General features: G+C 62.9%; 5 non-coding genes across 5 annotated transcripts; all 5 read left to right on the top strand.

Moving 5' to 3' along the window:
* The first annotated feature begins 3,049 nt into the window (after positions 1-3,049).
* LOC142867849 (5S ribosomal RNA) lies at positions 3,050-3,168 on the top strand. Its single transcript, XR_012917181.1, has one exon. It is a non-coding gene; the product is annotated as a 5S ribosomal RNA (ribosomal RNA).
* A 3,809-nt stretch (positions 3,169-6,977) lies between these two features.
* LOC142867848 (5S ribosomal RNA) lies at positions 6,978-7,096 on the top strand. The gene has a single exon (XR_012917180.1). It is a non-coding gene; the product is annotated as a 5S ribosomal RNA (ribosomal RNA).
* A 3,784-nt stretch (positions 7,097-10,880) lies between these two features.
* On the top strand, positions 10,881-10,999 carry LOC142867847 (5S ribosomal RNA). The gene has a single exon (XR_012917179.1). It is a non-coding gene; the product is annotated as a 5S ribosomal RNA (ribosomal RNA).
* A 3,787-nt stretch (positions 11,000-14,786) lies between these two features.
* LOC142867846 (5S ribosomal RNA) lies at positions 14,787-14,905 on the top strand. Its single transcript, XR_012917178.1, has one exon. It is a non-coding gene; the product is annotated as a 5S ribosomal RNA (ribosomal RNA).
* A 3,804-nt stretch (positions 14,906-18,709) lies between these two features.
* Positions 18,710-18,828, top strand: LOC142867845 (5S ribosomal RNA). Its single transcript, XR_012917177.1, has one exon. It is a non-coding gene; the product is annotated as a 5S ribosomal RNA (ribosomal RNA).
* The last annotated feature ends 2,922 nt before the right edge of the window (positions 18,829-21,750 follow it).

Below are 21,750 nucleotides of genomic sequence, written 5' to 3'. Positions count from 1 at the left end.
GGCATGCACCACCACGCCCGGCTGTGTTTTTCTATATATATTAGTTGGCCAATTAATTTCTTTCTATTTTTAGTAGAGACGGGGGTCTCGCTCTTGCTCAGGCTGGTTTCGAACTCCTGACCTGGAGCAATCCGCCCGCCTCGGCCTCCCAGAGAGCTAGGATTACAGGCGTGAGCCACCGCGCCCGGCCCCCCCTGTGTTCTTATTCATATACCTCTCATGTTGTTGCAGCGTATTGTGGGGGTACCAATGTTAAGGTCGGGTGCCTTGCCCTCTCCAAGCCTCCCCCCTCGGGTCAGAGCTTCAAGTGCGCCCATCCCCCAGTCGGTGCGCACCCACCCCATGCCTAATGGATGTGTATGCCCCTCCCCTCCCCCCACCCGCCCGACACCCACCCGATGAAGGTGATTCCTCTCTGTCCACTTAGGCGTCCATCCGTTCGTACCAATTTGCTGGTGAGCGCGCTCACGTGGTGCTCGTGTGTCCATTCTTGGGATACCTGGCTTACTGGAACGGGTTCCAGCTCTGGCCAGGAGAACACGAGAGGCGCCCTCTCACCGCTGCTCCTCACAGCCGAATGGCACTCCGTGGTGTCCACGCGCCACATTTTATTAATGCACTCCTGGATGGATGGGCACTCGGGTCGCTTCCACGTCTTTGCGATTGTGAATTGTGCCCTAACTGTCACCCTAACCCTTACCCAGCCCGTCTCCTCTGCCCCTGCCTGACGCGCTCCTCCCCGGCCAGGCCCGTCACTGTCCTGGGCCCCCGCCTGACCGGCTCCTCCCCGCCCGGCCTGTCACCGTCCTCTGCCCCTGCCTGACATGCTCCTTCCCGCCCGGCCTCTCACCGTCCTCGGCCCCTGCCTGACCGGCTCCTCCGTCGCCTGGGCCTTCCAAGGGCTTGGTGTGGACGCTGCTTCCAGGAAGCCCTCCAGAAACCCGGCAGCAGGGTGGCCGCAGCAGTCTCCAGCAGCCGTCCCTAAGTCGCGTGAGTGCGGGGGACGTGCCCCCGCTGTGCCGCGGGGGCCCAGCCTGGTGTCTTCCCTGAGGCCCTGCGGCTGCCGGCTGGGCTGCCGCTCCCCGCAAGGGGAGAGCCGCGGAGGTGGGGACCGCCTCCTGATGGGGACGTACACGCAGCTCTCCAAGTCGGATTCCGGGGCTCTCTGTCCTGCCCGAAGGCCCAGCCGGCCTGCGGGTCCTTAGAGTGGCAAAAACCTCCGAAAACTGAGACTGAGGGTCCGGTGGGTGTCTGCACTTTTGTGCTGGGCACCCCAGGGAGGCCCGGGGGCTGGCTGGACAACGTGGTCTGCTGGGCGGGGGGGTTGGAGGAGCAACTGATGCCCTTTGCACTTTGGGTAGCAAGAGTCTGAGGTGTCTCTGAGCCCTGTGCCCTGTGGGGGGGGGCGGGGGGGAGGAGGAGGAGGAGGAGGAGGAGGAGGTGGGAAGGGCCGGGGCCTGCAGTCCTGTTCCCGGGGTGGCACGGCAAGTGGCTTCTTCCACAGGCTGCTTGGCCTGGGCTCCCTGCACCTGGGCCTTTGGAGGACCGGCCCTGTGCTTGCCAACACTTCCTGCAGGGACCCAGAGCTGGGAGGTGGCATCTCTCAGCCCTGGGTCGGGCAGAGCCCCAGCGGGCCATGCCCACAACCTCTCTCAGCACCGGTCCCCCAGAAGGCTCCTTTGGGACCAGGATTCTCTTGCGGTGACTCTTTAAGGTCTGGCCCCTGGATGGAGGGGCACCAGGAGTAGAGGAGCAGGAAGGGGAAGGGGGTGGCCATGCGAGGGGACACTTTGAGGCCAAGTCCCAGCTTCAGCCTGATCCTCCTGGGAACCCCGCTCTGAGACAAGGAGCCGGGCTTCCCATTCCCACAGCAGCCAGTCGTGGGCTGAGGACACCTGGGGCGTTGGGAACTCCCTGGCTTCTCCTTGGTTTAACATCTGGAGCTGCTTGTGAATCGCGCCGCCACACACACCCGAGCGCAGGTGTCTTCCGCACAGACTGTGGGCCTCGCTCTTCTGAATGCCGCTAGCTCGCCACCCACCCACGGGTGAACCCGGTCAGGGTGCTTTCTCTAAGGGGCAGACTCTTTTCCGGGCGGGCTACCGGTGTCTCTGTTTGCTCGTTTCTTTCTTCCATTTCGGGAAAGTCTTCCTTGCTGGGTGTGGAAATCTCCTATGCCTTCCCTCGCCTATTCTGTCAGCTTTAAAATTCTCTTTCAGTTGCCACCCTCACAGATGGATTAGGAAACTCTTTCCGGTGCACTCATTAGTGAAATGACCTCCAGGAAGCTGGAATCCAATATCTAATGGCCGATTTTTAGCGAGTCCACACGCCAGGGTGGTCGGGGTCCAATGCAGCCCCGGCCAGGCCCAGGCCCCTTGGACTGGGCCACAGGAGGACACGGAGGAGGGTCCCGGCCCCCACGAAGCGGTGCCGGCAGTTCTCCACGGGCTTGGGCGTTTTCCAGAGGTAGGAGATGGAGGGGACTGATTTCTTCAGCGCCCCCCAAACCAGGCCACCCCACCCCACCCATGGGACACATCCCCAGAGAGAGACGCCCCATACACTGGCTGTGCCCCAGCCCTGGCCCGGGGGAATAGGCGGCAGCCCACCCACAGGGCGAGGGGGGGGGCGCAGCTGAAAGGGGTTGTGGGGGAGGGCGGCCCCTGGCTGGGGTCAAAGGGCGAGCGTCCCGCGCGTGCGCAGTCAGCGGCAGGCAGCGACGCGCTGGGGGTGGGCAGCGGGTAGGTGAAGGAGGCCGGGCGAGGAGACGAGGGGGGCTGGGAGGGCTCCACCTTGGCGAGTCCAGCCGTGGAGGCGCATCTTGTGTGAGTGTGAGTGAGTGTGAGTGTGTGTGTGTGTGTATAGAGAGACAGCCCCCCGCCCCGCCCCGCCCCGCCCATCACCCCCGTCCCTGGGAGCCCGCGGGACCCGGCCGGCGAACTCAACCGGCCCGGCCCGGCGCGGGGCCTGGGGCGGGAGGCGGCGGCGGGGAAGCCCAGAGAGGCTCGGCTTCTTGAGCGGGGCAGGGGCGCCCTCCGCCGCCGCCGTCTAGGGCCACACCACCCTGAACGCCCCCGATCTCGTCTGGTCTCGGAAGCTAAGCGGGGTCGGGCCTGGTTAGTACTTGGATGGGAGACCGCCTGGGAATACCGGGTGCCACAGGCTGCTGCTTTTTTTTTTTTTTTTTTTTTTTTGCCTCTTGTTCTGTCCCCTTTCTGGGAGCGCGGCGGCGGCCCGGGGTGGGGGTCACCCCCACCCTCAGCGCCCGCCCGCGGTGCCTGGCGCCCCAGCCCGCACCGTGGGGCCTCCTCTTGTCCCAAGCCGCGACACCGCCGCCACGCGGCAGCATGCGTGGCATCTGGACTGTCAGGTCTCAGACCAAAGGTCTGCTCTGTGGGAACCGACACGCTGGAGGAAACCTTGAGAGTCTGAGAGGGGAGGGAGTTCCAGAAGAAGGCCAGGATGTCATTTTGAGGGAGTATGTGACCAGAACTCGTCCCGTTGCTTTTGGGGTTCTATGGGCTACACGCAGGAATCTTTGGTGGTGGCACCTGATGTTGGGGGATCCGGAGTCACACCCAGACCTGCTCCACAGGCCTCCTTTTACTTTTCTCTTCGGATTCATGATTTTTAAAAAGTGTCTCTTACCTCTATGATTGCATTTTCTTTTCTCTCTCTTTTCAAGCAGATGATGGGAGTACAAGTATTCAGGTGACATGTGTTGCCCGTGCCCCCCTCCCCCCGTGTTCTTTTTTTTTTTTTTTTTTTTTTTTTTGAGACAGAGTCTCGTTTTGCTGCCCAGGCTAGAGTGAGTGCCATGGCGTCAGCCTAGCTCACGGCAACCTCAATCTCCGGGCTCAAGCAATCCTGCTGCCTCAGCCTCCCGAGTAGTTGGGACTACAGGCATGCACCACCACGCCCGGCTGTGTTTTTCTATATATATTAGTTGGCCAATTAATTTCTTTCTATTTTTAGTAGAGACGGGGGTCTCGCTCTTGCTCAGGCTGGTTTCGAACTCCTGACCTGGAGCAATCCGCCCGCCTCGGCCTCCCAGAGAGCTAGGATTACAGGCGTGAGCCACCGCGCCCGGCCCCCCCTGTGTTCTTATTCATATACCTCTCATGTTGTTGCAGCGTATTGTGGGGGTACCAATGTTAAGGTCGGGTGCCTTGCCCTCTCCAAGCCTCCCCCCTCGGGTCAGAGCTTCAAGTGCGCCCATCCCCCAGTCGGTGCGCACCCACCCCATGCCTAATGGATGTGTATGCCCCTCCCCTCCCCCCACCCGCCCGACACCCACCCGATGAAGGTGATTCCTCTCTGTCCACTTAGGCGTCCATCCGTTCGTACCAATTTGCTGGTGAGCGCGCTCACGTGGTGCTCGTGTGTCCATTCTTGGGATACCTGGCTTACTGGAACGGGTTCCAGCTCTGGCCAGGAGAACACGAGAGGCGCCCTCTCACCGCTGCTCCTCACAGCCGAATGGCACTCCGTGGTGTCCACGCGCCACATTTTATTAATGCACTCCTGGATGGATGGGCACTCGGGTCGCTTCCACGTCTTTGCGATTGTGAATTGTGCCCTAACTGTCACCCTAACCCTTACCCAGCCCGTCTCCTCTGCCCCTGCCTGACGCGCTCCTCCCCGGCCAGGCCCGTCACTGTCCTGGGCCCCCGCCTGACCGGCTCCTCCCCGCCCGGCCTGTCACCGTCCTCTGCCCCTGCCTGACATGCTCCTTCCCGCCCGGCCTCTCACCGTCCTCGGCCCCTGCCTGACCGGCTCCTCCGTCGCCTGGGCCTTCCAAGGGCTTGGTGTGGACGCTGCTTCCAGGAAGCCCTCCAGAAACCCGGCAGCAGGGTGGCCGCAGCAGTCTCCAGCAGCCGTCCCTAAGTCGCGTGAGTGCGGGGGACGTGCCCCCGCTGTGCCGCGGGGGCCCAGCCTGGTGTCTTCCCTGAGGCCCTGCGGCTGCCGGCTGGGCTGCCGCTCCCCGCAAGGGGAGAGCCGCGGAGGTGGGGACCGCCTCCTGATGGGGACGTACACGCAGCTCTCCAAGTCGGATTCCGGGGCTCTCTGTCCTGCCCGAAGGCCCAGCTGGCCTGCGGGTCCTTAGAGTGGCAAAAACCTCCGAAAACTGAGACTGAGGGTCCGGTGGGTGTCTGCACTTTTGTGCTGGGCACCCCAGGGAGGCCCGGGGGCTGGCTGGACAACGTGGTCTGCTGGGCTGGGGGGTTGGAGGAGCAACTGATGCCCTTTGCACTTTGGGTAGCAAGAGTCTGAGGTGTCTCTGAGCCCTGTGCCCTGTGGGGGGGGGGCGGGGGGGAGGAGGAGGAGGAGGAGGAGGAGGAGGTGGGAAGGGCCGGGGCCTGCAGTCCTGTTCCCGGGGTGGCACGGCAAGTGGCTTCTTCCACAGGCTGCTTGGCCTGGGCTCCCTGCACCTGGGCCTTTGGAGGACCGGCCCTGTGCTTGCCAACACTTCCTGCAGGGACCCAGAGCTGGGAGGTGGCATCTCTCAGCCCTGGGTCGGGCAGAGCCCCAGCGGGCCATGCCCACAACCTCTCTCAGCACCGGTCCCCCAGAAGGCTCCTTTGGGACCAGGATTCTCTTGCGGTGACTCTTTAAGGTCTGGCCCCTGGATGGAGGGGCACCAGGAGTAGAGGAGCAGGAAGGGGAAGGGGGTGGCCATGCGAGGGGACACTTTGAGGCCAAGTCCCAGCTTCAGCCTGATCCTCCTGGGAACCCCGCTCTGAGACAAGGAGCCGGGCTTCCCATTCCCACAGCAGCCAGTCGTGGGCTGAGGACACCTGGGGCGTTGGGAACTCCCTGGCTTCTCCTTGGTTTAACATCTGGAGCTGCTTGTGAATCGCGCCGCCACACACACCCGAGCGCAGGTGTCTTCCGCACAGACTGCGGGCCTCGCTCTTCTGAATGCCGCTAGCTCGCCACCCACCCACGGGTGAACCCGGTCAGGGTGCTTTCTCTAAGGGGCAGACTCTTTTCCGGGCGGGCTACCGGTGTCTCTGTTTGCTCGTTTCTTTCTTCCATTTCGGGAAAGTCTTCCTTGCTGGGTGTGGAAATCTCCTATGCCTTCCCTCGCCTATTCTGTCAGCTTTAAAATTCTCTTTCAGTTGCCACCCTCACAGATGGATTAGGAAACTCTTTCCGGTGCACTCATTAGTGAAATGACCTCCAGGAAGCTGGAATCCAATATCTAATGGCCGATTTTTAGCGAGTCCACACTCCAGGGTGGTCGGGGTCCAATGCAGCCCCGGCCAGGCCCAGGCCCCTTGGACTGGGCCACAGGAGGACACGGAGGAGGGTCCCGGCCCCCACGAAGCGGTGCCGGCAGTTCTCCACGGGCTTGGGCGTTTTCCAGAGGTAGGAGATGGAGGGGACTGATTTCTTCAGCGCCCCCCAAACCAGGCCACCCCACCCCACCCATGGGACACATCCCCAGAGAGAGACGCCCCATACACTGGCTGTGCCCCAGCCCTGGCCCGGGGGAATAGGCGGCAGCCCACCCACAGGGCGAGGGGGGGGGCGCAGCTGAAAGGGGTTGTGGGGGAGGGCGGCCCCTGGCTGGGGTCAAAGGGCGAGCGTCCCGCGCGTGCGCAGTCAGCGGCAGGCAGCGACGCGCTGGGGGTGGGCAGCGGGTAGGTGAAGGAGGCCGGGCGAGGAGACGAGGGGGGCTGGGAGGGCTCCACCTTGGCGAGTCCAGCCGTGGAGGCGCATCTTGTGTGAGTGTGAGTGAGTGTGAGTGTGTGTGTGTGTGTGTATAGAGAGACAGCCCCCCGCCCCGCCCCGCCCCGCCCCGCCCCGCCCCGCCCCGCCCATCACCCCCGTCCCTGGGAGCCCGCGGGACCCGGCCGGCGAACTCAACCGGCCCGGCCCGGCGCGGGGCCTGGGGCGGGAGGCGGCGGCGGGGAAGCCCAGAGAGGCTCGGCTTCTTGAGCGGGGCAGGGGCGCCCTCCGCCGCCGCCGTCTAGGGCCACACCACCCTGAACGCCCCCGATCTCGTCTGGTCTCGGAAGCTAAGCGGGGTCGGGCCTGGTTAGTACTTGGATGGGAGACCGCCTGGGAATACCGGGTGCCACAGGCTGCTGCTTTTTTTTTTTTTTTTTTTTTTTTTGCCTCTTGTTCTGTCCCCTTTCTGGGAGCGCGGCGGCGGCCCGGGGTGGGGGTCACCCCCACCCTCAGCGCCCGCCCGCGGTGCCTGGCGCCCCAGCCCGCACCGTGGGGCCTCCTCTTGTCCCAAGCCGCGACACCGCCGCCACGCGGCAGCATGCGTGGCATCTGGACTGTCAGGTCTCAGACCAAAGGTCTGCTCTGTGGGAACCGACACGCTGGAGGAAACCTTGAGAGTCTGAGAGGGGAGGGAGTTCCAGAAGAAGGCCAGGATGTCATTTTGAGGGAGTATGTGACCAGAACTCGTCCCGTTGCTTTTGGGGTTCTATGGGCTACACGCAGGAATCTTTGGTGGTGGCACCTGATGTTGGGGGATCCGGAGTCACACCCAGACCTGCTCCACAGGCCTCCTTTTACTTTTCTCTTCGGATTCATGATTTTTAAAAAGTGTCTCTTACCTCTATGATTGCATTTTCTTTTCTCTCTCTTTTCAAGCAGATGATGGGAGTACAAGTATTCAGGTGACATGTGTTGCCCGTGCCCCCCTCCCCCCTGTGTTCTTTTTTTTTTTTTTTTTTTTTTTTTGAGACAGAGTCTCGTTTTGCTGCCCAGGCTAGAGTGAGTGCCATGGCGTCAGCCTAGCTCACGGCAACCTCAATCTCCGGGCTCAAGCAATCCTGCTGCCTCAGCCTCCCGAGTAGTTGGGACTACAGGCATGCACCACCACGCCCGGCTGTGTTTTTCTATATATATTAGTTGGCCAATTAATTTCTTTCTATTTTTAGTAGAGACGGGGGTCTCGCTCTTGCTCAGGCTGGTTTCGAACTCCTGACCTGGAGCAATCCGCCCGCCTCGGCCTCCCAGAGAGCTAGGATTACAGGCGTGAGCCACCGCGCCCGGCCCCCCCTGTGTTCTTATTCATATACCTCTCATGTTGTTGCAGCGTATTGTGGGGGTACCAATGTTAAGGTCGGGTGCCTTGCCCTCTCCAAGCCTCCCCCCTCGGGTCAGAGCTTCAAGTGCGCCCATCCCCCAGTCGGTGCGCACCCACCCCATGCCTAATGGATGTGTATGCCCCTCCCCTCCCCCCACCCGCCCGACACCCACCCGATGAAGGTGATTCCTCTCTGTCCACTTAGGCGTCCATCCGTTCGTACCAATTTGCTGGTGAGCGCGCTCACGTGGTGCTCGTGTGTCCATTCTTGGGATACCTGGCTTACTGGAACGGGTTCCAGCTCTGGCCAGGAGAACACGAGAGGCGCCCTCTCACCGCTGCTCCTCACAGCCGAATGGCACTCCGTGGTGTCCACGCGCCACATTTTATTAATGCACTCCTGGATGGATGGGCACTCGGGTCGCTTCCACGTCTTTGCGATTGTGAATTGTGCCCTAACTGTCACCCTAACCCTTACCCAGCCCGTCTCCTCTGCCCCTGCCTGACGCGCTCCTCCCCGGCCAGGCCCGTCACTGTCCTGGGCCCCCGCCTGACCGGCTCCTCCCCGCCCGGCCTGTCACCGTCCTCTGCCCCTGCCTGACATGCTCCTTCCCGCCCGGCCTCTCACCGTCCTCGGCCCCTGCCTGACCGGCTCCTCCGTCGCCTGGGCCTTCCAAGGGCTTGGTGTGGACGCTGCTTCCAGGAAGCCCTCCAGAAACCCGGCAGCAGGGTGGCCGCAGCAGTCTCCAGCAGCCGTCCCTAAGTCGCGTGAGTGCGGGGGACGTGCCCCCGCTGTGCCGCGGGGGCCCAGCCTGGTGTCTTCCCTGAGGCCCTGCGGCTGCCGGCTGGGCTGCCGCTCCCCGCAAGGGGAGAGCCACGGAGGTGGGGACCGCCTCCTGATGGGGACGTACACGCAGCTCTCCAAGTCGGATTCCGGGGCTCTCTGTCCTGCCCGAAGGCCCAGCCGGCCTGCGGGTCCTTAGAGTGGCAAAAACCTCCGAAAACTGAGACTGAGGGTCCGGTGGGTGTCTGCACTTTTGTGCTGGGCACCCCAGGGAGGCCCGGGGGCTGGCTTGACAACGTGGTCTGCTGGGCGGGGGGGTTGGAGGAGCAACTGATGCCCTTTGCACTTTGGGTAGCAAGAGTCTGAGGTGTCTCTGAGCCCTGTGCCCTGTGGGGGGGGGCGGGGGGGAGGAGGAGGAGGAGGAGGAGGAGGTGGGAAGGGCCGGGGCCTGCAGTCCTGTTCCCGGGGTGGCACGGCAAGTGGCTTCTTCCACAGGCTGCTTGGCCTGGGCTCCCTGCACCTGGGCCTTTGGAGGACCGGCCCTGTGCTTGCCAACACTTCCTGCAGGGACCCAGAGCTGGGAGGTGGCATCTCTCAGCCCTGGGTCGGGCAGAGCCCCAGCGGGCCATGCCCACAACCTCTCTCAGCACCGGTCCCCCAGAAGGCTCCTTTGGGACCAGGATTCTCTTGCGGTGACTCTTTAAGGTCTGGCCCCTGGATGGAGGGGCACCAGGAGTAGAGGAGCAGGAAGGGGAAGGGGGTGGCCATGCGAGGGGACACTTTGAGGCCAAGTCCCAGCTTCAGCCTGATCCTCCTGGGAACCCCGCTCTGAGACAAGGAGCCGGGCTTCCCATTCCCACAGCAGCCAGTCGTGGGCTGAGGACACCTGGGGCGTTGGGAACTCCCTGGCTTCTCCTTGGTTTAACATCTGGAGCTGCTTGTGAATCGCGCCGCCACACACACCCGAGCGCAGGTGTCTTCCGCACAGACTGCGGGCCTCGCTCTTCTGAATGCCGCTAGCTCGCCACCCACCCACGGGTGAACCCGGTCAGGGTGCTTTCTCTAAGGGGCAGACTCTTTTCCGGGCGGGCTACCGGTGTCTCTGTTTGCTCGTTTCTTTCTTCCATTTCGGGAAAGTCTTCCTTGCTGGGTGTGGAAATCTCCTATGCCTTCCCTCGCCTATTCTGTCAGCTTTAAAATTCTCTTTCAGTTGCCACCCTCACAGATGGATTAGGAAACTCTTTCCGGTGCACTCATTAGTGAAATGACCTCCAGGAAGCTGGAATCCAATATCTAATGGCCGATTTTTAGCGAGTCCACACGCCAGGGTGGTCGGGGTCCAATGCAGCCCCGGCCAGGCCCAGGCCCCTTGGACTGGGCCACAGGAGGACACGGAGGAGGGTCCCGGCCCCCACGAAGCGGTGCCGGCAGTTCTCCACGGGCTTGGGCGTTTTCCAGAGGTAGGAGATGGAGGGGACTGATTTCTTCAGCGCCCCCCAAACCAGGCCACCCCACCCCACCCATGGGACACATCCCCAGAGAGAGACGCCCCATACACTGGCTGTGCCCCAGCCCTGGCCCGGGGGAATAGGCGGCAGCCCACCCACAGGGCGAGGGGGGGGGCGCAGCTGAAAGGGGTTGTGGGGGAGGGCGGCCCCTGGCTGGGGTCAAAGGGCGAGCGTCCCGCGCGTGCGCAGTCAGCGGCAGGCAGCGACGCGCTGGGGGTGGGCAGCGGGTAGGTGAAGGAGGCCGGGCGAGGAGACGAGGGGGGCTGGGAGGGCTCCACCTTGGCGAGTCCAGCCGTGGAGGCGCATCTTGTGTGAGTGTGAGTGAGTGTGAGTGTGTGTGTGTGTGTATAGAGAGACAGCCCCCCGCCCCGCCCCGCCCCGCCCATCACCCCCGTCCCTGGGAGCCCGCGGGACCCGGCCGGCGAACTCAACCGGCCCGGCCCGGCGCGGGGCCTGGGGCGGGAGGCGGCGGCGGGGAAGCCCAGAGAGGCTCGGCTTCTTGAGCGGGGCAGGGGCGCCCTCCGCCGCCGCCGTCTAGGGCCACACCACCCTGAACGCCCCCGATCTCGTCTGGTCTCGGAAGCTAAGCGGGGTCGGGCCTGGTTAGTACTTGGATGGGAGACCGCCTGGGAATACCGGGTGCCACAGGCTGCTGCTTTTTTTTTTTTTTTTTTTTTTTTGCCTCTTGTTCTGTCCCCTTTCTGGGAGCGCGGCGGCGGCCCGGGGTGGGGGTCACCCCCACCCTCAGCGCCCGCCCGCGGTGCCTGGCGCCCCAGCCCGCACCGTGGGGCCTCCTCTTGTCCCAAGCCGCGACACCGCCGCCACGCGGCAGCATGCGTGGCATCTGGACTGTCAGGTCTCAGACCAAAGGTCTGCTCTGTGGGAACCGACACGCTGGAGGAAACCTTGAGAGTCTGAGAGGGGAGGGAGTTCCAGAAGAAGGCCAGGATGTCATTTTGAGGGAGTATGTGACCAGAACTCGTCCCGTTGCTTTTGGGGTTCTATGGGCTACACGCAGGAATCTTTGGTGGTGGCACCTGATGTTGGGGGATCCGGAGTCACACCCAGACCTGCTCCACAGGCCTCCTTTTACTTTTCTCTTCGGATTCATGATTTTTAAAAAGTGTCTCTTACCTCTATGATTGCATTTTCTTTTCTCTCTCTTTTCAAGCAGATGATGGGAGTACAAGTATTCAGGTGACATGTGTTGCCCGTGCCCCCCTCCCCCCTGTGTTCTTTTTTTTTTTTTTTTTTTTTTTTTTGAGACAGAGTCTCGTTTTGCTGCCCAGGCTAGAGTGAGTGCCATGGCGTCAGCCTAGCTCACGGCAACCTCAATCTCCGGGCTCAAGCAATCCTGCTGCCTCAGCCTCCCGAGTAGTTGGGACTACAGGCATGCACCACCACGCCCGGCTGTGTTTTTCTATATATATTAGTTGGCCAATTAATTTCTTTCTATTTTTAGTAGAGACGGGGGTCTCGCTCTTGCTCAGGCTGGTTTCGAACTCCTGACCTGGAGCAATCCGCCCGCCTCGGCCTCCCAGAGAGCTAGGATTACAGGCGTGAGCCACCGCGCCCGGCCCCCCCTGTGTTCTTATTCATATACCTCTCATGTTGTTGCAGCGTATTGTGGGGGTACCAATGTTAAGGTCGGGTGCCTTGCCCTCTCCAAGCCTCCCCCCTCGGGTCAGAGCTTCAAGTGCGCCCATCCCCCAGTCGGTGCGCACCCACCCCATGCCTAATGGATGTGTATGCCCCTCCCCTCCCCCCACCCGCCCGACACCCACCCGATGAAGGTGATTCCTCTCTGTCCACTTAGGCGTCCATCCGTTCGTACCAATTTGCTGGTGAGCGCGCTCACGTGGTGCTCGTGTGTCCATTCTTGGGATACCTGGCTTACTGGAACGGGTTCCAGCTCTGGCCAGGAGAACACGAGAGGCGCCCTCTCACCGCTGCTCCTCACAGCCGAATGGCACTCCGTGGTGTCCACGCGCCACATTTTATTAATGCACTCCTGGATGGATGGGCACTCGGGTCGCTTCCACGTCTTTGCGATTGTGAATTGTGCCCTAACTGTCACCCTAACCCTTACCCAGCCCGTCTCCTCTGCCCCTGCCTGACGCGCTCCTCCCCGGCCAGGCCCGTCACTGTCCTGGGCCCCCGCCTGACCGGCTCCTCCCCGCCCGGCCTGTCACCGTCCTCTGCCCCTGCCTGACATGCTCCTTCCCGCCCGGCCTCTCACCGTCCTCGGCCCCTGCCTGACCGGCTCCTCCGTCGCCTGGGCCTTCCAAGGGCTTGGTGTGGACGCTGCTTCCAGGAAGCCCTCCAGAAACCCGGCAGCAGGGTGGCCGCAGCAGTCTCCAGCAGCCGTCCCTAAGTCGCGTGAGTGCGGGGGACGTGCCCCCGCTGTGCCGCGGGGGCCCAGCCTGGTGTCTTCCCTGAGGCCCTGCGGCTGCCGGCTGGGCTGCCGCTCCCCGCAAGGGGAGAGCCGCGGAGGTGGGGACCGCCTCCTGATGGGGACGTACACGCAGCTCTCCAAGTCGGATTCCGGGGCTCTCTGTCCTGCCCGAAGGCCCAGCCGGCCTGCGGGTCCTTAGAGTGGCAAAAACCTCCGAAAACTGAGACTGAGGGTCCGGTGGGTGTCTGCACTTTTGTGCTGGGCACCCCAGGGAGGCCCGGGGGCTGGCTGGACAACGTGGTCTGCTGGGCGGGGGGGTTGGAGGAGCAACTGATGCCCTTTGCACTTTGGGTAGCAAGAGTCTGAGGTGTCTCTGAGCCCTGTGCCCTGTGGGGGGGGGCGGGGGGGAGGAGGAGGAGGAGGAGGAGGAGGAGGTGGGAAGGGCCGGGGCCTGCAGTCCTGTTCCCGGGGTGGCACGGCAAGTGGCTTCTTCCACAGGCTGCTTGGCCTGGGCTCCCTGCACCTGGGCCTTTGGAGGACCGGCCCTGTGCTTGCCAACACTTCCTGCAGGGACCCAGAGCTGGGAGGTGGCATCTCTCAGCCCTGGGTCGGGCAGAGCCCCAGCGGGCCATGCCCACAACCTCTCTCAGCACCGGTCCCCCAGAAGGCTCCTTTGGGACCAGGATTCTCTTGCGGTGACTCTTTAAGGTCTGGCCCCTGGATGGAGGGGCACCAGGAGTAGAGGAGCAGGAAGGGGAAGGGGGTGGCCATGCGAGGGGACACTTTGAGGCCAAGTCCCAGCTTCAGCCTGATCCTCCTGGGAACCCCGCTCTGAGACAAGGAGCCGGGCTTCCCATTCCCACAGCAGCCAGTCGTGGGCTGAGGACACCTGGGGCGTTGGGAACTCCCTGGCTTCTCCTTGGTTTAACATCTGGAGCTGCTTGTGAATCGCGCCGCCACACACACCCGAGCGCAGGTGTCTTCCGCACAGACTGTGGGCCTCGCTCTTCTGAATGCCGCTAGCTCGCCACCCACCCACGGGTGAACCCGGTCAGGGTGCTTTCTCTAAGGGGCAGACTCTTTTCCGGGCGGGCTACCGGTGTCTCTGTTTGCTCGTTTCTTTCTTCCATTTCGGGAAAGTCTTCCTTGCTGGGTGTGGAAATCTCCTATGCCTTCCCTCGCCTATTCTGTCAGCTTTAAAATTCTCTTTCAGTTGCCACCCTCACAGATGGATTAGGAAACTCTTTCCGGTGCACTCATTAGTGAAATGACCTCCAGGAAGCTGGAATCCAATATCTAATGGCCGATTTTTAGCGAGTCCACACGCCAGGGTGGTCGGGGTCCAATGCAGCCCCGGCCAGGCCCAGGCCCCTTGGACTGGGCCACAGGAGGACACGGAGGAGGGTCCCGGCCCCCACGAAGCGGTGCCGGCAGTTCTCCACGGGCTTGGGCGTTTTCCAGAGGTAGGAGATGGAGGGGACTGATTTCTTCAGCGCCCCCCAAACCAGGCCACCCCACCCCACCCATGGGACACATCCCCAGAGAGAGACGCCCCATACACTGGCTGTGCCCCAGCCCTGGCCCGGGGGAATAGGCGGCAGCCCACCCACAGGGCGAGGGGGGGGGCGCAGCTGAAAGGGGTTGTGGGGGAGGGCGGCCCCTGGCTGGGGTCAAAGGGCGAGCGTCCCGCGCGTGCGCAGTCAGCGGCAGGCAGCGACGCGCTGGGGGTGGGCAGCGGGTAGGTGAAGGAGGCCGGGCGAGGAGACGAGGGGGGCTGGGAGGGCTCCACCTTGGCGAGTCCAGCCGTGGAGGCGCATCTTGTGTGAGTGTGAGTGAGTGTGAGTGTGTGTGTGTGTGTATAGAGAGACAGCCCCCCGCCCCGCCCCGCCCCGCCCATCACCCCCGTCCCTGGGAGCCCGCGGGACCCGGCCGGCGAACTCAACCGGCCCGGCCCGGCGCGGGGCCTGGGGCGGGAGGCGGCGGCGGGGAAGCCCAGAGAGGCTCGGCTTCTTGAGCGGGGCAGGGGCGCCCTCCGCCGCCGCCGTCTAGGGCCACACCACCCTGAACGCCCCCGATCTCGTCTGGTCTCGGAAGCTAAGCGGGGTCGGGCCTGGTTAGTACTTGGATGGGAGACCGCCTGGGAATACCGGGTGCCACAGGCTGCTGCTTTTTTTTTTTTTTTTTTTTTTTTGCCTCTTGTTCTGTCCCCTTTCTGGGAGCGCGGCGGCGGCCCGGGGTGGGGGTCACCCCCACCCTCAGCGCCCGCCCGCGGTGCCTGGCGCCCCAGCCCGCACCGTGGGGCCTCCTCTTGTCCCAAGCCGCGACACCGCCGCCACGCGGCAGCATGCGTGGCATCTGGACTGTCAGGTCTCAGACCAAAGGTCTGCTCTGTGGGAACCGACACGCTGGAGGAAACCTTGAGAGTCTGAGAGGGGAGGGAGTTCCAGAAGAAGGCCAGGATGTCATTTTGAGGGAGTATGTGACCAGAACTCGTCCCGTTGCTTTTGGGGTTCTATGGGCTACACGCAGGAATCTTTGGTGGTGGCACCTGATGTTGGGGGATCCGGAGTCACACCCAGACCTGCTCCACAGGCCTCCTTTTACTTTTCTCTTCGGATTCATGATTTTTAAAAAGTGTCTCTTACCTCTATGATTGCATTTTCTTTTCTCTCTCTTTTCAAGCAGATGATGGGAGTACAAGTATTCAGGTGACATGTGTTGCCCGTGCCCCCCTCCCCCCGTGTTCTTTTTTTTTTTTTTTTTTTTTTTTTTGAGACAGAGTCTCGTTTTGCTGCCCAGGCTAGAGTGAGTGCCATGGCGTCAGCCTAGCTCACGGCAACCTCAATCTCCGGGCTCAAGCAATCCTGCTGCCTCAGCCTCCCGAGTAGTTGGGACTACAGGCATGCACCACCACGCCCGGCTGTGTTTTTCTATATATATTAGTTGGCCAATTAATTTCTTTCTATTTTTAGTAGAGACGGGGGTCTCGCTCTTGCTCAGGCTGGTTTCGAACTCCTGACCTGGAGCAATCCGCCCGCCTCGGCCTCCCAGAGAGCTAGGATTACAGGCGTGAGCCACCGCGCCCGGCCCCCCCTGTGTTCTTATTCATATACCTCTCATGTTGTTGCAGCGTATTGTGGGGGTACCAATGTTAAGGTCGGGTGCCTTGCCCTCTCCAAGCCTCCCCCCTCGGGTCAGAGCTTCAAGTGCGCCCATCCCCCAGTCGGTGCGCACCCACCCCATGCCTAATGGATGTGTATGCCCCTCCCCTCCCCCCACCCGCCCGACACCCACCCGATGAAGGTGATTCCTCTCTGTCCACTTAGGCGTCCATCCGTTCGTACCAATTTGCTGGTGAGCGCGCTCACGTGGTGCTCGTGTGTCCATTCTTGGGATACCTGGCTTACTGGAACGGGTTCCAGCTCTGGCCAGGAGAACACGAGAGGCGCCCTCTCACCGCTGCTCCTCACAGCCGAATGGCACTCCGTGGTGTCCACGCGCCACATTTTATTAATGCACTCCTGGATGGATGGGCACTCGGGTCGCTTCCACGTCTTTGCGATTGTGAATTGTGCCCTAACTGTCACCCTAACCCTTACCCAGCCCGTCTCCTCTGCCCCTGCCTGACGCGCTCCTCCCCGGCCAGGCCCGTCACTGTCCTGGGCCCCCGCCTGACCGGCTCCTCCCCGCCCGGCCTGTCACCGTCCTCTGCCCCTGCCTGACATGCTCCTTCCCGCCCGGCCTCTCACCGTCCTCGGCCCCTGCCTGACCGGCTCCTCCGTCGCCTGGGCCTTCCAAGGGCTTGGTGTGGACGCTGCTTCCAGGAAGCCCTCCAGAAACCCGGCAGCAGGGTGGCCGCAGCAGTCTCCAGCAGCCGTCCCTAAGTCGCGTGAGTGCGGGGGACGTGCCCCCGCTGTGCCGCGGGGGCCCAGCCTGGTGTCTTCCCTGAGGCCCTGCGGCTGCCGGCTGGGCTGCCGCTCCCCGCAAGGGGAGAGCCGCGGAGGTGGGGACCGCCTCCTGATGGGGACGTACACGCAGCTCTCCAAGTCGGATTCCGGGGCTCTCTGTCCTGCCCGAAGGCCCAGCTGGCCTGCGGGTCCTTAGAGTGGCAAAAACCTCCGAAAACTGAGACTGAGGGTCCGGTGGGTGTCTGCACTTTTGTGCTGGGCACCCCAGGGAGGCCCGGGGGCTGGCTGGACAACGTGGTCTGCTGGGCTGGGGGGTTGGAGGAGCAACTGATGCCCTTTGCACTTTGGGTAGCAAGAGTCTGAGGTGTCTCTGAGCCCTGTGCCCTGTGGGGGGGGGGCGGGGGGGAGGAGGAGGAGGAGGAGGAGGAGGAGGTGGGAAGGGCCGGGGCCTGCAGTCCTGTTCCCGGGGTGGCACGGCAAGTGGCTTCTTCCACAGGCTGCTTGGCCTGGGCTCCCTGCACCTGGGCCTTTGGAGGACCGGCCCTGTGCTTGCCAACACTTCCTGCAGGGACCCAGAGCTGGGAGGTGGCATCTCTCAGCCCTGGGTCGGGCAGAGCCCCAGCGGGCCATGCCCACAACCTCTCTCAGCACCGGTCCCCCAGAAGGCTCCTTTGGGACCAGGATTCTCTTGCGGTGACTCTTTAAGGTCTGGCCCCTGGATGGAGGGGCACCAGGAGTAGAGGAGCAGGAAGGGGAAGGGGGTGGCCATGCGAGGGGACACTTTGAGGCCAAGTCCCAGCTTCAGCCTGATCCTCCTGGGAACCCCGCTCTGAGACAAGGAGCCGGGCTTCCCATTCCCACAGCAGCCAGTCGTGGGCTGAGGACACCTGGGGCGTTGGGAACTCCCTGGCTTCTCCTTGGTTTAACATCTGGAGCTGCTTGTGAATCGCGCCGCCACACACACCCGAGCGCAGGTGTCTTCCGCACAGACTGCGGGCCTCGCTCTTCTGAATGCCGCTAGCTCGCCACCCACCCACGGGTGAACCCGGTCAGGGTGCTTTCTCTAAGGGGCAGACTCTTTTCCGGGCGGGCTACCGGTGTCTCTGTTTGCTCGTTTCTTTCTTCCATTTCGGGAAAGTCTTCCTTGCTGGGTGTGGAAATCTCCTATGCCTTCCCTCGCCTATTCTGTCAGCTTTAAAATTCTCTTTCAGTTGCCACCCTCACAGATGGATTAGGAAACTCTTTCCGGTGCACTCATTAGTGAAATGACCTCCAGGAAGCTGGAATCCAATATCTAATGGCCGATTTTTAGCGAGTCCACACTCCAGGGTGGTCGGGGTCCAATGCAGCCCCGGCCAGGCCCAGGCCCCTTGGACTGGGCCACAGGAGGACACGGAGGAGGGTCCCGGCCCCCACGAAGCGGTGCCGGCAGTTCTCCACGGGCTTGGGCGTTTTCCAGAGGTAGGAGATGGAGGGGACTGATTTCTTCAGCGCCCCCCAAACCAGGCCACCCCACCCCACCCATGGGACACATCCCCAGAGAGAGACGCCCCATACACTGGCTGTGCCCCAGCCCTGGCCCGGGGGAATAGGCGGCAGCCCACCCACAGGGCGAGGGGGGGGGCGCAGCTGAAAGGGGTTGTGGGGGAGGGCGGCCCCTGGCTGGGGTCAAAGGGCGAGCGTCCCGCGCGTGCGCAGTCAGCGGCAGGCAGCGACGCGCTGGGGGTGGGCAGCGGGTAGGTGAAGGAGGCCGGGCGAGGAGACGAGGGGGGCTGGGAGGGCTCCACCTTGGCGAGTCCAGCCGTGGAGGCGCATCTTGTGTGAGTGTGAGTGAGTGTGAGTGTGTGTGTGTGTGTGTATAGAGAGACAGCCCCCCGCCCCGCCCCGCCCCGCCCCGCCCCGCCCCGCCCATCACCCCCGTCCCTGGGAGCCCGCGGGACCCGGCCGGCGAACTCAACCGGCCCGGCCCGGCGCGGGGCCTGGGGCGGGAGGCGGCGGCGGGGAAGCCCAGAGAGGCTCGGCTTCTTGAGCGGGGCAGGGGCGCCCTCCGCCGCCGCCGTCTAGGGCCACACCACCCTGAACGCCCCCGATCTCGTCTGGTCTCGGAAGCTAAGCGGGGTCGGGCCTGGTTAGTACTTGGATGGGAGACCGCCTGGGAATACCGGGTGCCACAGGCTGCTGCTTTTTTTTTTTTTTTTTTTTTTTTTGCCTCTTGTTCTGTCCCCTTTCTGGGAGCGCGGCGGCGGCCCGGGGTGGGGGTCACCCCCACCCTCAGCGCCCGCCCGCGGTGCCTGGCGCCCCAGCCCGCACCGTGGGGCCTCCTCTTGTCCCAAGCCGCGACACCGCCGCCACGCGGCAGCATGCGTGGCATCTGGACTGTCAGGTCTCAGACCAAAGGTCTGCTCTGTGGGAACCGACACGCTGGAGGAAACCTTGAGAGTCTGAGAGGGGAGGGAGTTCCAGAAGAAGGCCAGGATGTCATTTTGAGGGAGTATGTGACCAGAACTCGTCCCGTTGCTTTTGGGGTTCTATGGGCTACACGCAGGAATCTTTGGTGGTGGCACCTGATGTTGGGGGATCCGGAGTCACACCCAGACCTGCTCCACAGGCCTCCTTTTACTTTTCTCTTCGGATTCATGATTTTTAAAAAGTGTCTCTTACCTCTATGATTGCATTTTCTTTTCTCTCTCTTTTCAAGCAGATGATGGGAGTACAAGTATTCAGGTGACATGTGTTGCCCGTGCCCCCCTCCCCCCTGTGTTCTTTTTTTTTTTTTTTTTTTTTTTTTTTGAGACAGAGTCTCGTTTTGCTGCCCAGGCTAGAGTGAGTGCCATGGCGTCAGCCTAGCTCACGGCAACCTCAATCTCCGGGCTCAAGCAATCCTGCTGCCTCAGCCTCCCGAGTAGTTGGGACTACAGGCATGCACCACCACGCCCGGCTGTGTTTTTCTATATATATTAGTTGGCCAATTAATTTCTTTCTATTTTTAGTAGAGACGGGGGTCTCGCTCTTGCTCAGGCTGGTTTCGAACTCCTGACCTGGAGCAATCCGCCCGCCTCGGCCTCCCAGAGAGCTAGGATTACAGGCGTGAGCCACCGCGCCCGGCCCCCCCTGTGTTCTTATTCATATACCTCTCATGTTGTTGCAGCGTATTGTGGGGGTACCAATGTTAAGGTCGGGTGCCTTGCCCTCTCCAAGCCTCCCCCCTCGGGTCAGAGCTTCAAGTGCGCCCATCCCCCAGTCGGTGCGCACCCACCCCATGCCTAATGGATGTGTATGCCCCTCCCCTCCCCCCACCCGCCCGACACCCACCCGATGAAGGTGATTCCTCTCTGTCCACTTAGGCGTCCATCCGTTCGTACCAATTTGCTGGTGAGCGCGCTCACGTGGTGCTCGTGTGTCCATTCTTGGGATACCTGGCTTACTGGAACGGGTTCCAGCTCTGGCCAGGAGAACACGAGAGGCGCCCTCTCACCGCTGCTCCTCACAGCCGAATGGCACTCCGTGGTGTCCACGCGCCACATTTTATTAATGCACTCCTGGATGGATGGGCACTCGGGTCGCTTCCACGTCTTTGCGATTGTGAATTGTGCCCTAACTGTCACCCTAACCCTTACCCAGCCCGTCTCCTCTGCCCCTGCCTGACGCGCTCCTCCCCGGCCAGGCCCGTCACTGTCCTGGGCCCCCGCCTGACCGGCTCCTCCCCGCCCGGCCTGTCACCGTCCTCTGCCCCTGCCTGACATGCTCCTTCCCGCCCGGCCTCTCACCGTCCTCGGCCCCTGCCTGACCGGCTCCTCCGTCGCCTGGGCCTTCCAAGGGCTTGGTGTGGACGCTGCTTCCAGGAAGCCCTCCAGAAACCCGGCAGCAGGGTGGCCGCAGCAGTCTCCAGCAGCCGTCCCTAAGTCGCGTGAGTGCGGGGGACGTGCCCCCGCTGTGCCGCGGGGGCCCAGCCTGGTGTCTTCCCTGAGGCCCTGCGGCTGCCGGCTGGGCTGCCGCTCCCCGCAAGGGGAGAGCCACGGAGGTGGGGACCGCCTCCTGATGGGGACGTACACGCAGCTCTCCAAGTCGGATTCCGGGGCTCTCTGTCCTGCCCGAAGGCCCAGCCGGCCTGCGGGTCCTTAGAGTGGCAAAAACCTCCGAAAACTGAGACTGAGGGTCCGGTGGGTGTCTGCACTTTTGTGCTGGGCACCCCAGGGAGGCCCGGGGGCTGGCTTGACAACGTGGTCTGCTGGGCGGGGGGGTTGGAGGAGCAACTGATGCCCTTTGCACTTTGGGTAGCAAGAGTCTGAGGTGTCTCTGAGCCCTGTGCCCTGTGGGGGGGGGCGGGGGGGAGGAGGAGGAGGAGGAGGAGGAGGTGGGAAGGGCCGGGGCCTGCAGTCCTGTTCCCGGGGTGGCACGGCAAGTGGCTTCTTCCACAGGCTGCTTGGCCTGGGCTCCCTGCACCTGGGCCTTTGGAGGACCGGCCCTGTGCTTGCCAACACTTCCTGCAGGGACCCAGAGCTGGGAGGTGGCATCTCTCAGCCCTGGGTCGGGCAGAGCCCCAGCGGGCCATGCCCACAACCTCTCTCAGCACCGGTCCCCCAGAAGGCTCCTTTGGGACCAGGATTCTCTTGCGGTGACTCTTTAAGGTCTGGCCCCTGGATGGAGGGGCACCAGGAGTAGAGGAGCAGGAAGGGGAAGGGGGTGGCCATGCGAGGGGACACTTTGAGGCCAAGTCCCAGCTTCAGCCTGATCCTCCTGGGAACCCCGCTCTGAGACAAGGAGCCGGGCTTCCCATTCCCACAGCAGCCAGTCGTGGGCTGAGGACACCTGGGGCGTTGGGAACTCCCTGGCTTCTCCTTGGTTTAACATCTGGAGCTGCTTGTGAATCGCGCCGCCACACACACCCGAGCGCAGGTGTCTTCCGCACAGACTGCGGGCCTCGCTCTTCTGAATGCCGCTAGCTCGCCACCCACCCACGGGTGAACCCGGTCAGGGTGCTTTCTCTAAGGGGCAGACTCTTTTCCGGGCGGGCTACCGGTGTCTCTGTTTGCTCGTTTCTTTCTTCCATTTCGGGAAAGTCTTCCTTGCTGGGTGTGGAAATCTCCTATGCCTTCCCT

This window comes from Microcebus murinus, unplaced genomic scaffold, assembly GCF_040939455.1.
Source record: "Microcebus murinus isolate Inina unplaced genomic scaffold, M.murinus_Inina_mat1.0 scaf020_hap2_Mmur4.0, whole genome shotgun sequence".
Lineage (NCBI taxonomy): Eukaryota > Metazoa > Chordata > Mammalia > Primates > Cheirogaleidae > Microcebus > Microcebus murinus.
The sequence above is the reverse complement of the archived record's forward strand: the minus strand, read 5'-3'. Positions and strand labels throughout refer to the sequence as shown.